This window comes from Astatotilapia calliptera, chromosome 3 (genome assembly GCF_964374335.1).
Source record: "Astatotilapia calliptera chromosome 3, fAstCal68.1, whole genome shotgun sequence".
Taxonomy (NCBI): domain Eukaryota; kingdom Metazoa; phylum Chordata; class Actinopteri; order Cichliformes; family Cichlidae; genus Astatotilapia; species Astatotilapia calliptera.
In genome coordinates, this window is record NC_137424.1 from 6,447,152 (window position 1) to 6,465,790 (window position 18,639).

An 18,639-nucleotide genomic window follows, 5' to 3' on the forward strand; every position below is an offset into this window, starting at 1 on the left:
AAACAGAGTGAGCATTTCTGAGGCCCAAAATAAACTGAGTAGTTCACTGAATGAACAATGGACTGTGAGCTCAGTTCCTTCATCATTAGTATGGATTATATATGTATATGTATTATATTAGTATCATATATATCAGGTGCTGCTGCTTTCAGTCATTGTGCAAATGTGCTGTTTGTAAGCTTGTAAAGCTGCAGTCAGCTGAGACTGAAGAAGTCACCTGATCAGTGAGCAAACGTTTCTGAAAACGTCCAGATGAACAGAATCAACCTTTTGGGATCAGCCAGCAATGCAGCATCATTGTTGTTCAGCTTCAGAGGTTTGCAGGAATGAACTGATGACCAGAAACAGCTGCAAAGTCCAAGAAAATACCAGCTGGAGTTCAGCTGCATTTGAAGAAGTCAAAGAAAAGTAAGGATGGCAAAGGGCGACGTTTTCTTCCAAAGAGCTGCAAACATGGTCGACGCCTCATTAGAAGAATCATCTGGACATTTGTGAGGAACTCTAACCAAGAAAGCAACGTCACACAGATCCAACAGACAGTTTCCATGACTGCAAGTGTTGAGTGGAAAAATGCTACATTGCATTATTGCATCCTCTCACCACAGGAGGCGCTGTTGGCACCACTGATTGCTGATCAGCTGTTCTCTGATGATCTGATTGATACTGTGAATAACGGGACTCACTGAACTCTGTGACACAGTGAAGATTACAGAGTTTAACTTCACCCTTTAAGACTGACCACAGAACCAAGTCCGCCAGAGCTTTTGTTATATTTTTACATGCTGTGGAGCCATTTGTGGGAGCATTTCAAGTTGCTATACATCAATACAACTGTTATAGCCCTAATTTTAATAATATGTCTGCATTAAGTCCATAGTAACTACATAAACTGCAAAAAAACCTCTGCTCATCCATCTCTGTGTGTATCAGGATACATTTGGTTCATAATACACAGAAAAATCAGAGTTATTACCTGTAATAAATGTGAAAGATTCCTGCAGTGATAACCAGGCAGGACTGAAACACATCCAAGCTGTCACCACGGTAACAGCACCGTCCATCCACAGGTGAGGGGAGGAGCAAAAAGAGGGACTTTGACCATTTTATACTAAAAACACTCAACTAATGTTTCTAATATGAAACAAATAAGCCCACATTAATGTGAGCGTTTATTAAATAATAATAATGATGATTTCCTCCTGATCTCATTTCCACAGCAGAGAAAACTGTGGTGTATATTGAGGTGGAGGGTGTGGTCTGTGGCTCAGGTGTAGAGTGAGGGTGGGGTGCACCACAGCAGCATGCTGGGACTGCTGAGGGTGGAGGAGGGAGTGATGATGACATCAGAGCTGCAGCACAGAGACCAGTGAACACACAGTCTGTTCATCTTTGCATAGATACAATATACAGCACAATATTGAATGACAGACACGCTGTGGGAGCTTCCACAGATACACTGACGTCAGCATCCAGAGTCCTCCTGCTGCTCCCCCCTCAGAGCCCCGTGATCAGCACCAACACATTCAGTTAGATGACAGAGTCCAGCTGCAGCTAGAATCAGCTCCCCTCTGTGAACAACAGCACAGCGTCAGTGTTTCACACTCAGTGAAAGGAGGAAACAGCAGAAGAACACCATGTGTGCTACGTTTCCCAGGACACACTACAAACTGCACAAATACAGAGCAGCACGTGGAAGGACCTGGAGCAGCATTTACAGAGCTGCAGACAGCGTGATGTCCTGTATGGACAGGTGGAAGGAACCAAGTCCTCAGCTGGAACACTCGTGTTTGTCCACAGACAGGAAACACAGCAGGAAACTTCCTCACAGAAGTGCAGCTCATGGATAACACACTTCCTGTCAGTCAGAATGAGGCTGCAGCCAAACACAGAAAGGTGTTTTTGTCCAGATGAGCCCAGAGAAGAAACACGAGTGTTCACAGACATCAGAAGCTCAGAGAGGTGAAACATGAGGTTGGAGTCCTCGTCAGCATCCAGAAGAGCTGCTGTGAAACCCTGAGTACTCATGACAGACTCTGATGGCACAAACACATCATGATTCAAACAGAAAGACAAACATGGAGCTCCTGATCCTCCTGCATGAGAACAAGCTGACATGAGCGCTGTGTCTGAGAGTGTCTCCCTGTCACAGTGACAATAACACAGCTGCTGCTCACAGTCATTAAACTGACCTGAGGTCAGCTGTGCTCCTTACATATGAACCATGTGACCTCACATCAGTGCTGTGGATGACTGTAGTCATAGAAGAGTAGAGCTGTAGCAGGTGGTGTGAGGAGGAGGTGGTGTATTCTAGTTAACGCAGTACTGAAACACTCCAGCAGAGGGCGCTGTTAAGTCCTTATTGTAACACAGTTACTGTGTGCAGTTAGACTTCATACATAATCTGCACTTATTTCCATCAGACATGCTGTCAGTAAATGATTGGTTTCTATTGATTCTACTTCCTGTTGACTCGTTTGATGACAGTGAAACAATCACAGCTGATTGTGTGATGATGTAAACTGTCACTGTTACATTCAGTGTGTGTGACATAATGTTAGTGCAGGCTGATAACAGCCTGGTTCTGTTAGAAACACATGAACGTGTCCATAGATCAGTGTGTGTTTAACATGAGAGCTTCAGCCCTGCTGATGTGTTAAATAAAGACATGCAGGAAAACTGATGAGACTCTGAAATAACTCTTTATATTTATAATGTAACTCTGCATCAAAAGAACAACAAAGGATCCCAGACAGGTTTCTGTGAACAAAGACCATTCTGATGTTTCTGTGTTTCTAACACTTTGACATTATTAGTAAACAGACTGCAGTGAGCAGCATTTATAAAGAGCTTCTATATAAAGATATGACAGCTGTTTGACAAGTTTATCACTCTGTGTTTGGACCTGATCAGTCCAGCTGTTTACTTGAAACATGTTCATTTACCTGTTCTGTTATATTCATGTTCTTGTCTCTGTTGAAAACACATTTTAATGTCCCTCAGATTTTTCTCCCAGATGAATAAATATAAAAATGACACAAACTGACTGCAGCTACTTTTTGTCCTTTCTGTCAAAAACCTTCATGTGACTCATGAGAGACACGTTTCAGCTGTTTGTGACAGATCAGAGGCCAACAAGTCATTTATAACACTTTCCATCATTGTTTAAAGTTCTCAGTGTTTCTGTGTTGCTGCGTATAGGATCTCCCAGCATCATCACTGTGCTGTCCAATCATTGTGTGCGAGGTTACCCTTATAGTGCGATGTGTGTTTGCACAAAGAGAAGCATGTGTGTCAAATATAAATAAGCACAGAACAGAAACAGCTGCTCGTTTCTTCTGTTTAGAGTCAAGTTAGTGTTTTGTGTCTTTGTTTGAGGCCTGATGTCGAGCAGAGGTGTGTGTAACTGCACTGCTCTGTTATATGTGTGAAGTGTGTGCTTCTCTTCAGCATCATCTTTGTCACTGCTGATTCCTTTGTGTCATCATGTGTTGAGAAGAGAGAACAGTTATAACGGAGGAGCAAAAGGAAGCCCTGAAATCTGCATCAACAAGGAAGTGTTGGCTCACCAGTGATCCCAGCAGAGCCACTGGTTTGGCTCCAGTTGTTCTAGATTCAATGATGTTGTTGCTACAGATACATGTCAGCATCTTTATTGAATTTAATATGAAGCAGAAATGGTGTCATTAGGAGAAGAAGAGGAGAACAAGTCCGGCGAGGAGGCAGCAGCTCTTAAAGATGAAACAGCAGCTCAGCCCTGAGCTCAGAGAGCTGCACATGAAAAAGCTCCTCAAGCAGATCCTGTCAGAGGTTTGTCATCAACAGGAGGAACTGTTCACATCATAGGATGAAGATGCTGTCAGCTGGATGAAGAAGGTTATTTAATGCAAACGTTCACACTGAAGTCAAATTGTTGTCGTGTTGAACAGATTCATGTACTGATCGTCTCCAGAATGTTAGAAGAGCTTCAATGAATCATTAGAAACAACTTACAGCTGCACAGCTGTGTCAAACACATCTGTGTGTCATTGTGGGATTGTTGTGTTTCTACATGTGACACACGTCTAAAACATGCACACAATCTGAACACAAACAGGGACTCATGTGTTCCCACAGCCAGATGCTGAGAGCCATTTCCTTGTAGTCCTGTGTCTACATACATGAACCATTAGATGTTATTGGAATGATTGTCAGCTCTGATAGTTTCATGTGTGTTTAGCTGGACGCTGTTTGATCCTCGACATGTTTAAAGGTGTCCAGTCCTGAGACACTGGGGCTGGAAACAGCTGTGATGTCATTGGACTGTCACACAGACAGAAGTGCATGAAGTGAGCAGCCGAGGAGCCGCTGATGTTTTGGATTCAACAGCATTTGAAAGGTCGACACAGACACATTTGCACACAGAAAGCTGAATCTGTCATATGCCACAGTGAACTCACTGTTCAGTGTTTTTCAGGAAGCTTCTTAACTGCCTCTGCTGCCAAACAAGCAGCTGATGTCCTTGAGAAGAAGCTGAAGAAGTCTTCAACAACAAATACAGGAAGTGGACTTTCAAATACTAGATTCACTTTAGACTCACAGAGAAATGACTCAACCAGCTGTGTTTGACTCTATGAAAGGTCAGTGTGTGTCTGCACACAGACTGTTGTGTTGGACTGTTATTCAGTTGTCTGCTGAATGTTTTCAAATGTCTGCATCTCAGCTGTGATGAGGCTGGGGGTCATGGGAGGCCACCGTAGCAGCCTCTTCAACATCATGACATCATCATAAATGCTGCTGGACTGTCTGATGGGCTGACGGTGAAAAAGCCGTCGGGAAGGAAACAGAAGACATTTCAGAGGCTGCAGCAGATTTCTTTGATTCGGGGCCTTTTTCAGCTTTATTGGACAGAGCAGTGAAGATAAGTGACAGCAAAGCAGAGAGAAAGGGGGCGTGGCCCGGGTCAAAGCCAGGCCAGCTGCTCTCCACCTCGTGGTCACCTGCTCATCCTAGTGAGCTCCACCAGCAGCCCTTTCACACACTTTACACTGTCAAACACTGTGTGTGGACCTCAGCTAACAACAGGCTGCATTTAAGTCTGGACTACATGCTTTTATATTGTTTTTATTCCATCAGCAGCTCAACATCATGAGCAGCTTTGACATAAAGACATCAAACTCAAGCTGACTTTAAACTACTTTTAATACAGGGGCTCAAAAACAACAACATCTTTATTATATATCAGGACACAAAGTCATTTCATCTCAAAGGGAAACAGCTTTATTTGGAATAACCAGCACTATCAACTGGTTTGGGATCTCCACCAGTTTCATGTCTTTGCAGCTTCTCCAACAAAGTTCCTGTAAAATCAGCATGTTTGTCTTTATTGGTTTGATAGTGATTGATTATTCAGTCCCAATCTGCTGTCATCTAAAGAACAAAATGATGTTTCTATGAGTCACAAAGCTCCAGATGTTGTCGGCTTCACAAAGAAAACAAAGAACTTAAACACAAAGTGTTTGGAGCCAAAATGTTCCCAAGCTGCTCTTTTTGAAATGGCAGAGGTACAGTGGTGTCTAACAGCACTCTGTGGAAGGCAAACATGTTATTGTTGGATGAAACTTCATGAATCCTTTGTAGATTTGAGCTGTTGGAGCCTTTCTTTTCTCTTCAGGTGTACAGATGCTGAGGAGGCAGGTGAAGCAGGTGGAGCTGTTGTGATGCTGGCAGAGGGTGTGTCTTAGTAACTCTGTGAGGCAGAACTGGATCCAACATTGTGGATGTGTTGATGTTGGAGCCATTAAGAGTCTCTGGCCACACTGTAGGATTTCCCTTTGATCCACTGTGGGGGCATTTTGGAGTCTGTCAGTGAAACTCTTCATGTTTGTGTTTGACTCCAGTTTATAGAAACAGAGAAATGTGTCATGCTTTTGTTCGGCCTCCACAAATACACACATTTGTTCATTGGTTGGACCTTTTGGAAGGAGACACATTGAAAACCATGTTAATAAGATCTTGTTGTTTCCTGTGGATCCGACACAGAGAGTGGACTTCAGACAGAAAGCGTGGAAGAGATTTTGGAGGCCGTGTGTGGCAACAGGAAGTTTCTGTGTGTTTGCTGATCTTACATGTGGAAAACAACACGTGATGTTTGTGAAGTTCTACAATGATCATTGTTCTCACAGCATTTTGAGTGGGAACAGTTCAAACTGGGAGTAGTGGGAGTTATTTACTGATTGAAACAAGCTGAATGTTTCTGTGACGATGAAGATCAGCAGCTCAGCTGATCAATGAACTGACATCTATCAGTCGTTTCATGAGATGAAGTCATCAGCAGACATTTGTTCTGACTGTGTGATGAATGTCAGAACGTCAGGGCTCTGCTTTAGTCACTGCTTGATGATCATTGGCTCATTGAATCCAGGGGCCCAGTCTGACCTCTGACCTTTGCTGCAGGTCTTCTGTGTTATCTCCACTTTCATGTCTGATCTTCTGCTGTATCGTCCAAAATAAACATCTGGATCATTTCCAACACTTCAGCAGATCTTTAGTTTGGGCAGTGCAGCACAGAATAACACATATTGTACTATACTGCCCACTTCCTGATCTTATTGGATCTGTGTGTGAGGTTGGTGAAGGAAACACATGTTTACTGAGTGAGTCGCTGCCATTAGGAACTAGTTTTTATATCACAGCCTGGAAATCACACAGGACCATTTCTGCAAGTGAAAAGTCGTCATTGGATGAAAATGATTGTGTAGTTTGTGCGACTGAAGAATTGTCCCAACTACATGTGCTGCTGACCCTTGACCTTTCCTTTAGGTGCACAGAGGAGTCTGTGGGAACATCCAGAACTGAGGCATCTTGTGTACAAACGTGTTCAGACCAGATGTCAAATGATGTCAGATGTCATCCGTGAATGGATGCAACTGTGGATCGTTCCAATAAAATGAGGCAGTTTTGTAAGTACAAGCCCACTACAACCCATCATCAACATTTTAAATTACATTATACATCTTCACTGATATAAAACACCACTAATCAAACAAGTGTGTTTAAGAGTGAAACCAGAGTGGAAGCTGCTCATATAGAGTCCAACCCAGGCTAAAGTAAGCTGAGTAGAGCAGCACCATCAAAGTGTCGGCTCTCTGAACACGGTGCAAGATCGCCATCTGCAGGACTAAACTAGTTTTTCTCGCCCTCCTCGTCAACATCAAGATGATGTCATCGTACAGCAACTGATTCCCTGTCCGTCTGGAACAAAGCATTTACATTAAAAAAGACATTTACAGAAAATACAAACACCAACAACACATCTCATCATCACATGATATTTTATTATTTATTATATTATATATTTTTATTGTACCATCAACATCAACAAATACCAGCATATTTTCTTTGAGATTGAGTAGAGTGGACCTTTCCCTTGGTTCACTTCCTGCTCGCAGCATCAGCTGACCTCTGACTTCCTGGTTAAGGTCTCTCAGCGTTGACTGGAATATCAAATCGGACTCACACCATGTTCTTGTAATGTGGTCATGTCTGTCCGCTGTTTGAAGAGCATCTCTGGCCTAAACACAATAGGAAGAACAACAACACGGCAAAAAAACCCAACACATTTCCATATTAGATGAAGGGCACCGTAACTGGAAATGGTAACATTCATCTGATGCTGCTTTGGATTTATCTTCTGTTTTAGATCAACTTTGATCACTTCGAGCCATCTTAAGTCCGTTTGTTCTTCTCACTCACTAACGTCTCGTATGATTTCAGATCCCTGCTGTTCCCCAGCTGCCCTGTAGGTGGCCTCAGTGTGTCTCACACCATTTACAGATGATTACAGGTCGTTTACAGTTCAAACAGGTCCAACATAAGAAATATGCAGAAAATATCCTGGCTATAACAGTTTGGGTCAAAGTGCAGATGTTCCAGATGTTCTGAGTCTGTCTGTGTTTCATGTTAACATGTAGATGTTGGACCAAAGTGAAGCTTTTTGATGTGACAGCAGGAATGTGAAGTGTAACTCTGAGCTGTAGGAAATGAAACTAAACGGACTTTTTCTCCTTTATTTATAGGAAAGTGTAGGAGAGCAACAGATGAACAAGCGTTACTGTAACAGGAAACATCAGAGGACCTTTATGTTCATCATCATCACTGTTTCCTTGTTCTGTCACAAACACACAACACTTCCTGCTCTCTCTCTGATGGATCTGATTGGCTGTTTCATTCACAGGAGGTCAGGGCGTCACACAAACAGCTTTAACTGCACAACGACACACTTTAAATCATCTGCAGACAAACCTGTGTGTTTGATTTATGAAGAAATAATAAAGACGTGTGTACAGCTGTCCATGAAGCAGCTTCTCACACAAACTCTGACACTTCAGCCACTTTAATTCCTGCAAAGCTGCGTAATAAAGAGCTGTGACTGCTATGAGCTGCTGATGATGACTGCATGAAGCTCTCAGCTGAAGCTTCTTTCATTTATTTTAATGTTAATGTCGCCTTTTTAAGTCTGTGTGAGGATTTTAATGACACACATTAAAGGAGCTTCTTTGATTAGAACCAAATTCATGTTGATTTTCAGCCTGAAATGATAAAAACTTTAATAATTCTGTTTATAATCATCAACCTGGAGACTAATGAAAAGTATAATAGTGAAAAAAAGCCTTTATTATTTGAGTAATGCCTGAATCTGCTCAGAGACAACACAGAGGTGTTGATGACAGTTTGACATTAACTGAATTAAAAACAAAGTGCTCTTATTGTGAAAATCTGCCTCCTACTTCTTTAAATCATTTTTATGTATTTTTTAACCTCACAGTGAAACATTGAGGCATTAATCTGACACAGTTTGATCAGCAGCTGTGTTTTCACTGACGTTTCACTTTGATTTGTTCAGACTGAGCAGAGAGGATCGGTTCTCTGTGTGCGCACTGCTGAGAAACACAAGCTCATTTCTGCTGTTTCATGAAAAGTGTTATGGAGGAACAAGAAGTTCAGCCTCTAAACTCTCAGCGTGAGGACTGAGTGAAGAGTTTCAGAGCAGAGAGTTTTGGCTCACAGCTTTTAGCGTCTACACAAAGAGACGATTACGCACTTGATCTGAGAACATCTCCACCTCCTACAAACAAACTCTCCTACGAGCAGCTGTCACAACCACAACAGGCAGAAGACTGGATTTCTTCAGGTCAGATTTACTGCAGTTTGCATAAATTGTGTGTCACAGACTTTGTAGTTCACATTTGTGTGACTCGTTTAAATCTTCTCCTCCTGAAAGTGAAACTCTTACAAACACATCAGGCCACAACCTGCTGCAGGTTAATGATTGATCTGAAGGCAGCTGACCTTTGAGCAGGAACTTGTGAGTCTTTTATTGTGTTTAGCACTGCCAAGTGCTGGCCTCTGCTTCCACCATCACATTTACACTGGTAGGTTCAGCACTGCTGCCTGCTTCAGACTGAATCCAGCAGCACAAAGACACAAGTTAATAAAATCAGCATCTATTCCTTTATCACTGCTTTGTTACAGAGGAGAACAACGCTCCAGTAACGCGTAATCCGATTACTTTTTTCAAGTAACGAGTAAAGTAAGGGATTACTATTGCAAAAACAGTAATTAGATTACCGTTACTTTCCCGTAGGAACGCTGCGTTACTGCGTTACTAAAACAGTGATTTTTTTGCGAGAATGTCTCACGACAGTGACGTAAGCGAGTGCGCCGTTAGTTACAACAGCTGTGTGCAGATCAACAATGGATCACATATCGAGTGCAGAGAGAGTATGAGCGTGCAGCGTTTAAAGCGTGGAAGTACTGACCTTACTTTGAGTTTGATTCCATAAAAAGTGACAAAAACATTAGTGTCCGCTGTGCGTGGGAAGAAAACTTCTTTTTACAGCGAAAAAACCCCTAAACTTCCAACAAGCACCGAGTAGCTACGACGTAATGGGAAACTCACAGAGAAACTCGCGGATTCTTCCACTGACCGCGGCACACCTGCACCAGGGTAAACCTCCGCCTGCCCCACTCCTGCTTTACAGGTGAAAATAGAGCAACAGGACCGCTGAGTCTTTGACTTTATTTATTTTCTGCTGTGTTTTACTTGCATCTATTTGAAAGACTGAGTGTAAACACAAAAAATATTTTATTTTATGTGCTGGAATGTGCAGAAAATAGGTTTAAATGTTAAACTAATTTCTTCCAGTCAGAGAATGTTGCAGATAATTAAATGTTTGCTCGATGCATAAAGTTAAAAGATTAAAACTAATAAAACAAGTTTTAAAAAGAGACTTTTCCATTTGATTACATTTTGTATGATGGATTATGCAGAAAAAGTAGAATTGGGCTGAAAGATCTATCGCTTTATCACCTACTCAGGTTGGAAATCGGGTTTTTAAAAAGTAACTAAGTAACTAATTACTTTTGAAAATAAGTAATCAGTAAAGTAACGGGATTACTTTTTGGGGGAAGTAATCAGTAATTAGTTACTGATTACTGTTTTCAAGTAACTTGCCCAACACTGGACAGAGTGTTGGCTTCATCACCGACACACGTCACCACATCAGGAAACAGCTGGTTCAGTGAGTATTTAAGGTTCACTGCAGACAAACTGGAGAAAAACGAATCACATGAAACATTTGTTACTGGTTTCTGACCTCGTCGTAGAGACTCACATACCTGTGTTCTGCTATCAGTGTGATCACATGTGCTGGTACAGTTTGCCAGGTTGACCCATGTAACCTCCACTATCCTGTAGACGTGGAATATGTTTCACATATGGATCGCTTCCTTACTCGACTATGACTGTGTGCTTCACAGGTGCTTACTGAAGTGCTGCTTTACACAAAACCAGACAGTAAAAATAAGAACTGCAGGTCCAGACCACAGGTTTATGTGTTGATAATGATGATGTGCAGTCACTCATTGTCACAGGATACTTCCTGCAATGATGCTACAGGTCACGCAGTTCTGCAGAAGTGGAGGAAACAGATGCTTTTCCTAACAGAGACACTTTAATGACTTAAAGAATCTAACTGACACACAAACCTCAGTTTGTCTGACATTCATGAGAGTAAATGCTCCTGAATGTTCTGTTAGTTCACTGGATGTTTACCTGACTTCAAATGTAAAGATCCCTGAGACAAACTCTCACGAGTTCAGCGGCGACACGATCGCACAACCAGCCGCGACGTTAAAGGCCGACGCGCTCACTACCTTTGGTTACAGCTCTCAGCTCACACGACATACACAAAAATAATGACAACACGAGTCCTCTGTAGGACGTCACTGTGGTTTACTGACAATGTTCTCAACAACAGACGCACAACCCTGGTTTGGTCTGGTTATTTGTGTTGTACGGCTTCGTTGGTCTGACGAGCTTTTAGGGATGTCAGCAGAAGGATTTCACGTGCTGAGGTCATATTTATGAATCAACCTGAACAGCTAATACTTTACCTCTTTATTTTATAACACATATGAACACGTTATAGTAGATTTGTGCAATGTGTGTTTCACGTCTTTATGGGCGTATAGATCTGTAAACAGGCTGATGGGTGTGTGTCTGTTTATTGTAGCGGTGCAGAAATGTTAAAAATGATGATAATAACAACACTTCTCACATCAGGCTACAACACAAACCTCCTGATAGCTGCAAACACCAAAACCCCCAACGACAGGCACACAAAGAGCGAGCAGGGACCCACCCTGACAGCATGTGAGCCTCCTACTACGACTCACTGTGGAGCAACACAACACCAGGAGACGGAGGATATGAGAGAGGATACAGCTGCTGTGGGGGAGCAGCCACACACTCCACAGGAGACGACGGGGTGAGAGATGGTTCGGTGCTCCTAACATCATGTGGACGCTCGTCTGCACATAAACAAACCTCACCTAACCCCACCTCCTTTCTCTTTTTGCAGGGTGGGGTGCTCCATCCTTACACACTTTGCACCACGTGGCTCTCCATCTATTCGTTTACCTTCTTGGGTCTCTTCCTCCTCTGTCCCAGCCCGTTGAGCCGATCGCTGGGGTCCAGCCTGTAGTGGGAGTGGCTGTCCTCGCTCATCCTGTCCCCGTCCACTCCGGGTTATTCCTTTCTTCTTTCTGTCCTCTGAATCGAGCTGACCTCTCTCCTCTCTGGTGCTCGCTCTCTGAGCCGGCGGAGCATGAGAGAGAGGAGTGGTTGGGGAGAGGGAGGGGAGACGAGCGAGGGAGGGAGGGAGCACAATGGTGTTGCCATGGCAGCAGCTGCCACCAGTGTTTATCTGGAAACGTCGCTGGCAAACCAGAATAGTTGCCACACGTTGCCACACTCGCACACTCGGCAGCCACACGTTTGTGTGCGACCTGCCCGTGGCTTCCTCGTTACAGACACACCGAGAGGAAACGCTCAGACACAAGGCCGAACATGAACGAACACTCGTGTGTGGGAGGAACAGGGCACAGACTCCACGCCGTCGTTAAAGATGGCGTGTGTGCTAAACGGAGCTGTGCGCTGATCGATCAGTCAAGTGAAAAAAAACAAAGGAAGCTGTCTGGATGGAGTTTGCTGCTCCCACTAATCAAAGAGATGCATCACAGCTGGAGCTGATTGATGCACGAGCCACCGTTTGCACAATCCCACCGACTCCACGCTTGTGTTTCCTTTCTGCACCATGTTGTTAACACTGACCCCACACGGTGTTCATGAGCTAAAGAAATCAGGATGATTGATTGATTTCACTGACTCGTCTGCACAAAGCATTTTGTAGGTTACAGCATGAAACGACTGCAATCTCCACATTTACACTCACAGTTTCTGTTTTACTCTCAAACTGATCAATAACAGCTTTCCTGTGTAACAAACACACAAAATAAAACAACTGTACCACCAATCAAACACAAGGAAAATAAATGATATTGTGAGTTCAGCAGTGGGTCTGTGACCGGTGTGTAAGAGGACGATAGATGAGTGGGTGTTTGTAGAAACAACCTTTGTGATTTAAATGTGAGACAGCAAAGCATCAGACAGAAGCCTGAGCTGAATATTTCCTGTGATATGAAGTCACCGTGTTTGGGTCGGTCAGTGGACTACTACTCAGTGAGTGTCCCACACACACACAGACCCACACAGACCCACACAGATCTTAATGATGGCCTCAGGCTTTGAGCTCCCACTAACAGCAGGTCCCAGCAGCATCCCATCAATAGTGATGAAAAATGCAGCTACAGCTGCTTTTCCACTACTGGAAGTTAATCAGGTCAAAGCTGGAGCTTCACCCTGTTCAGACTGAACCATGTGAGCCGGCCTCACTCCACAGAGGACGCCTCCAGGACAAGCGTGGGCTCCATCGAGGCCCACAGCTGCTGTGACATCGTGGACGTGTTCTTTAGCTTGTTTTTCAAACAATCTCAGCAAACGTGCCAAAATCATCTTCAGTGAGACTCTGTGGCACACAATCCAAAAACAAAGAAGGCTAAAGGACATGCTCTGTGTGACCCACAGTCGTGGCTCAAATGTGGGACTGTGGCCTGGTGTGACCTGAACACTGTGGGAACCTGAGGGGCAAATCTGAGGATTTCATTTGGCTTTTTCATTAGAGATAAGATGGATTATGTGAATGAAAAGGCAACACACACACACACGTAGGGTAGCTGTAGCCCGACTGGCTCATCTGCTAATCAGAGGGTTGCTGGTTCGATACCTGGGATCCAAAGTGCAAACTTTTGGGGAACGAGTCTACTTTGTGTGCATCTGAGGTTGAAGCGGAGCTGGTTTCAATAAACTGCTAGTTTCCCTTTCATACTCCTGAAGGACGTTCCTCACAAAGAGCGAGGCAGCAAGTCTGTGCAGGTCCTCAGTCATGCAGGTCAGCGTCGTCTGAAGAGCTTCTCAGAGTTTCATCTCTCACCCAGTTCCAAGCCCAGTTTGTGTCCCAGATACATGCCGCCGATGGCCAGGAAGTGACATCACTGGATCAGTTATGAGAGCGAACCCTTCAAGACTCAAACCTGCCTGGCAACGAGGGAAACGGCTACACAGGAAGTCCAGTGACGGGGTGCAGATGTTCCATCACCGGGATGTCATCGCTTGTTGTGTTTGCGTCACGGGACTTTCAGGTTGTGTTGCTGTAACAGCCCCACCCACACTGAGGTGGTGCTCAACTGTAACTGAGAGACAGAGTCAAGTAGAGTCGAGTAGAGTCAAGTTGAGCTGAGGCAGTTATGTTCTACTGGAAAAGAGGCGACTGTGGCTCAGGACGTCAGTCGGTAGTTCGATCCCCGGCTGCTCCAGTCTGCGTGCCAAAGTCACCCTGGGCGGGATACTGGCCCCTGTTGCTGCCAGTGCTTTTATTAGATGCTCTGGAACTGGTTTAGTGCTTAGGGAGGGTAGAAGAGTGCTGTATAAGAACCAGTGCATTTACCATTTACCATTACTCTGGTTGCCAGTTTGCTACGGTCACCGGCGGTTTGTACAGAGGACACAGACCTGTATGTGAACAGATAGGGAGAGTGTTTAACTCCAGAGGAAAAGAGGCTTTCAGGTGCTGCATGTTCCACATGTGCACTGCACATCTGCAGCTAGTAGCTGAGGAGTGGTTTCCACGCACGCCTCTGTCCTCCACAGGGGCTGACATCCAGCTCTTTGGGCCCTCACAACCCCAACATCGCTCTCACACACAGCACCTGCTCCGGTCAGCTGATTAGACAGCTCATTGTGTGTGTGCGAGGTGAATTAAGGTTATTATAAAGGACATACAGATATCATCTCTCATCTGGGAGAGCAGCCAGCAGCTGCAGGAGGTGAGCATCCAACGACATGATGAACCCAAAGACTCCAGCTCAGCCAAACTACAGTTACAGATTACAGTTACACTCCTTACACTGTTCCTGCAGTATTTAAGAAAGACGTCAGTGATTCAGACCAAAACTGCTCTGCTAACTTCACATTTACTAAACATTAATGTTCCCAACACAGATTTACATGAGAATGACAGGACATCATAGCCCCCCCTGCCCCCCCTGATATTACATCACTTCAATCCCAAACAGAAGGAAAGATCAAATCTGTCTTGAACCTCTGCTTCAAAGTTACAGGAACACTGGAGTCACTCTCACTGTCAGAGACCTCAGTGTGTTGGAAGCTGCTAGAAGAAGCAGATGGGGGAGAGGAAGAGGAGGGCCACGGTGCTGATCTGAGGAAGTCTTCTGATCAAACCACAGCAGACCAACAAGCCCGACGTCGTTCTGATCCAACATGAAGGCTTCCATCTGTCTATTCTGTCACATCGCACACGTCTCAAGTCATCCTGTTCAACCCATCACAACATAATAGTAACAATAAAACAAAGGCAGTGGAGCGTTCACCACGAGCTTCTACAAAAGTGCACGTTCATTTTAATAAAACTGTTTTTACAGCAGTGTGCGAACATTAATATGTTGTAACCAAACGTTTTGTTACACCAGCTGCACTGAACCTGTGGAGACTGGAAGTTATTTGCTGCTGGTTTGTTCAGACCTGTTACTGCACACCTTGCATAGTTTGCATAGTTTCCTTCACTGCATGCAAAGAGACGAGGCGGGTGGAAACCTGCGACCCTGATCACATCACCAGTCCATCACAGTCAAACACTCACGGCTGTAATCTATTTCAAATCAAAGTGTTTGCACGGTGAGAAGAAGCTGGCGTCGCTGGGGGAGCGTGCGCCCGGCTGTACTTAAACACAATCTTCATTGGTGCTGTGAAACATCCACGTCTCACTTCATCTGCAAAGAAACCTGATGCATCGCTTTGGAAATATTTGAAATCCCTCATTTGTCACTATGCACGACGAGTCGACCGGCTGACCAACCTCAGGTTATGCAGCGAGTGCTGAGAAGCAGCTAAATGGCTGCAGTGACTTTATTCCCTGAGTGGGTGTGTGTGCATGAAAGCCAGAGGGGGGCTGTGTAAGAAACAAGGGGAGTCTCTGTTGTGCTCACAAAGAGGAAACCAAGATCTGGATTTTATGGCCGAAAGAAGAAAACATCTTTTCAAAGTTTCCCAGGCCCACTGTGGAGACGCCCACAGCTCCCAGTGACACTGACCCACACTGACACCACCTCCATTCCTCACTGTGATAGGCCGGGAGGAGAAGATCCACACACACATTCACATCAGGACAAAGTCCCACATTCCCCTGTGCCACACACACACACACACACACACACACACACACACACACACACACACACACACACACACACACACACACACACTATGTTAAGCATGTGTGCATGTTGGCTGTTCATGATTTATTTATGGATTGGCTTTCTCATTGCGCACAGAGAGCCAGAGGTTCTACTGAACTCTGGGTTGTTACCAGTTCATTACCAGTCATGTACCAGTAGCCCAGCTCAGCATAAACCCAGACAGTACTGACATACTGGTCTGGACAGATTACTGACCAGCTTGGAGTGATCTCGCTTCGCTCACGTTCAGCAGAAGCTTTGTGGAGATGAAATCAGTGTAACACTGCGCCTGCTCAGAGACCACAGACGGTAACGAATGAATCACGTCCACTTTGTGAGGAAAGCCAGCTAGACTGGACTGAACTGTCTGAGCTGTCATTGATCAGTTATTAGTTGTTTCCTGGCAGCTTTCTCCGAACAATCACATCAAAAAGCCACCAAACCGAACATGATGTGATTAATCTGCTGCACACAGGACGCTGCTGAACACCTAAACCAGGCCCTTAGAGGACCTCTGCCCTCTGTTATAATAACCACACATCTACTACTGACAAATGGCTAATTATTGATCATTTATTTATAATTATTTATTCATGAAATCACAAAACAACGAAGCTAAGATGCTCAGTAAAGACAGCGCTGGCCTTTCTATCACTGTCCACTGTCACATGTAACCACGGTAACTTCTGACCCCACTTCCGCCAGTCCCTTTATTGTGGCGGGAATGAATCCTGTATAAGTTCCGGGTCAATCAGCTGCATGTCCCTGCTCCTCTGGCTGCTGCTGTCCCTGTGGTTGGCGTACTTGTCAGCTATCGACACATTTTACAGTTGACAGCGTGCAATAACCCGGCCGATTCATTCATCTTTACACTACCTCACACTCGACTCAACGGTGAGTTATTTGTTTGTTTTGTTTTGTCACAATTAATGTACATGCGGAGCCGCGATCGCACATCCTACAATGCCGGTAAGCTAATGCTAGGCTAGCGACAGTAAGTGCAATTACTAGTGTCATCTATTGAATATTGTTGTTTTTGTTTATTCCATTATGGCCGAATGTTGACTTAACGTATCTAGAGTTGAACGAGTGATTTGATTTTTGTAGTTTTGTCCGTTTTGGATGTTTTTTGTTACTTTTCTGATGAAATGCCGAAACGGCCTATGAGATTTTGCATTGAGTTAAATTCCATTTACATTATTGAATCTGTTGCGCAACACCTGTGATTAAATGAGTTTTGTAAATATATTTGATTAACTTTGGATAATATTTATTAGCTTTAACGCTGATATACTTTGATGGGACCCATGAGAATGTCTTTCTATAATAGTATTTAGAATGACATTCATTATAAGAGATGATGGTTTATTGATTGTTGTATGAAACGTGGCATTGATTACTTGACTTTGTTATTTATGTATTTATTTTGTCACAGCAGTAGGATGCGGTTTCATTTTCTTCGCTGAAGGATAATTTGTTTTTGACCTTGTTTAGGTCAGGTTTTTTTTGTTCTCCCGCGATCAGCCCTGATCAGCGCGAGATGGCGAGCCACCTGACCACCGCTACGTTGCGGTAGGAATTGTGAACCTATGGACTGAATCACAAATTGTTGACACATGACCTATCACAGGTCCATGGAACTAAACTAAATCACATACTGGACCACACCTCATCCCACCTCCTTTTGGAACCTACTAAGCTGTTTTGTATTGTCAACATTATTTTTGTTTGTGATATATATGCATATGTTTTTATTTCTTTTGTACATCCGTCTATACACTTCTCATAACAAACATAATATATATATATTTGAGCTCTACTTTTGTTTCCTGTGTTTTATTCACACCCTCAGGCTCCATAGTCGAATCTTATTCTGATAGCTCATTGTCTATGAGGCTGCAGTCAGGCGCCCTGGTCCTTTAACCGCGTTACACACAGCAGGACGTCCAATAACCAGAGTGGCTGCTGCTTCTGCCTCGTGTCTCCACACAGAAAGGTCAACAACTATTTGAGGCATATTTACCTCACTGTCACCAGCCCCACAGCAAACACATACAGAACGACCGTCAGCAGGAGTCAGGCTTTGGACTGTACAGCTGCATGTCAACTTACCTGCAAGAGAAAAGACAAATTAAGTAGTTACCTTAAAAAACAAAAGGAATTATTTCTTAGTATCTGGTGAACTAAGTAGCTGCTACCATCACAGATCATCAGAAACAGTTCCAGATGCACAGACAGTGGCTGCAATGTACATATTTAAATTGTTTTTAACACTTGGATCCACTTTAGTTCTGTTTATGTTACGACAAAAACCAATCCCAGCACAGGCAGCAGCACCCACAGGCGTGTTGTTTGTGTCACTGGCAGCTATAAATAACAGCAACATGTGAATGAAGTCCGCCGAGCTATTCTTAGGCTCCGCACAAAAGGAAAAGCCATAAGCTTTCT

At 44.0% G+C, this 18,639-nt stretch overlaps 1 protein-coding gene and 2 long non-coding RNA genes across 3 annotated transcripts in view; 1 reads left to right on the plus strand and 2 right to left on the minus strand.

The window, feature by feature from the left end:
- LOC145425130 (uncharacterized) overlaps window positions 1-18,639 on the minus strand; it is a 124,349-nt gene that overhangs the window by 84,629 nt on the left and 21,081 nt on the right. The window lies entirely within an intron of this gene.
- The window catches only part of LOC113011595 (NACHT, LRR and PYD domains-containing protein 3-like), a 604,422-nt gene that overhangs the window by 41,582 nt on the left and 544,201 nt on the right, over window positions 1-18,639 (plus strand). The gene's annotated exons all lie outside the window — the stretch shown is intronic.
- On the minus strand, window positions 7,294-12,730 carry LOC145424599 (uncharacterized). The gene is made up of 2 exons (XR_013905684.1): window positions 11,960-12,730; window positions 7,294-7,550 (listed from the first exon to the last, which is right to left on the minus strand). It is a non-coding gene; the product is annotated as an uncharacterized LOC145424599 (long non-coding RNA).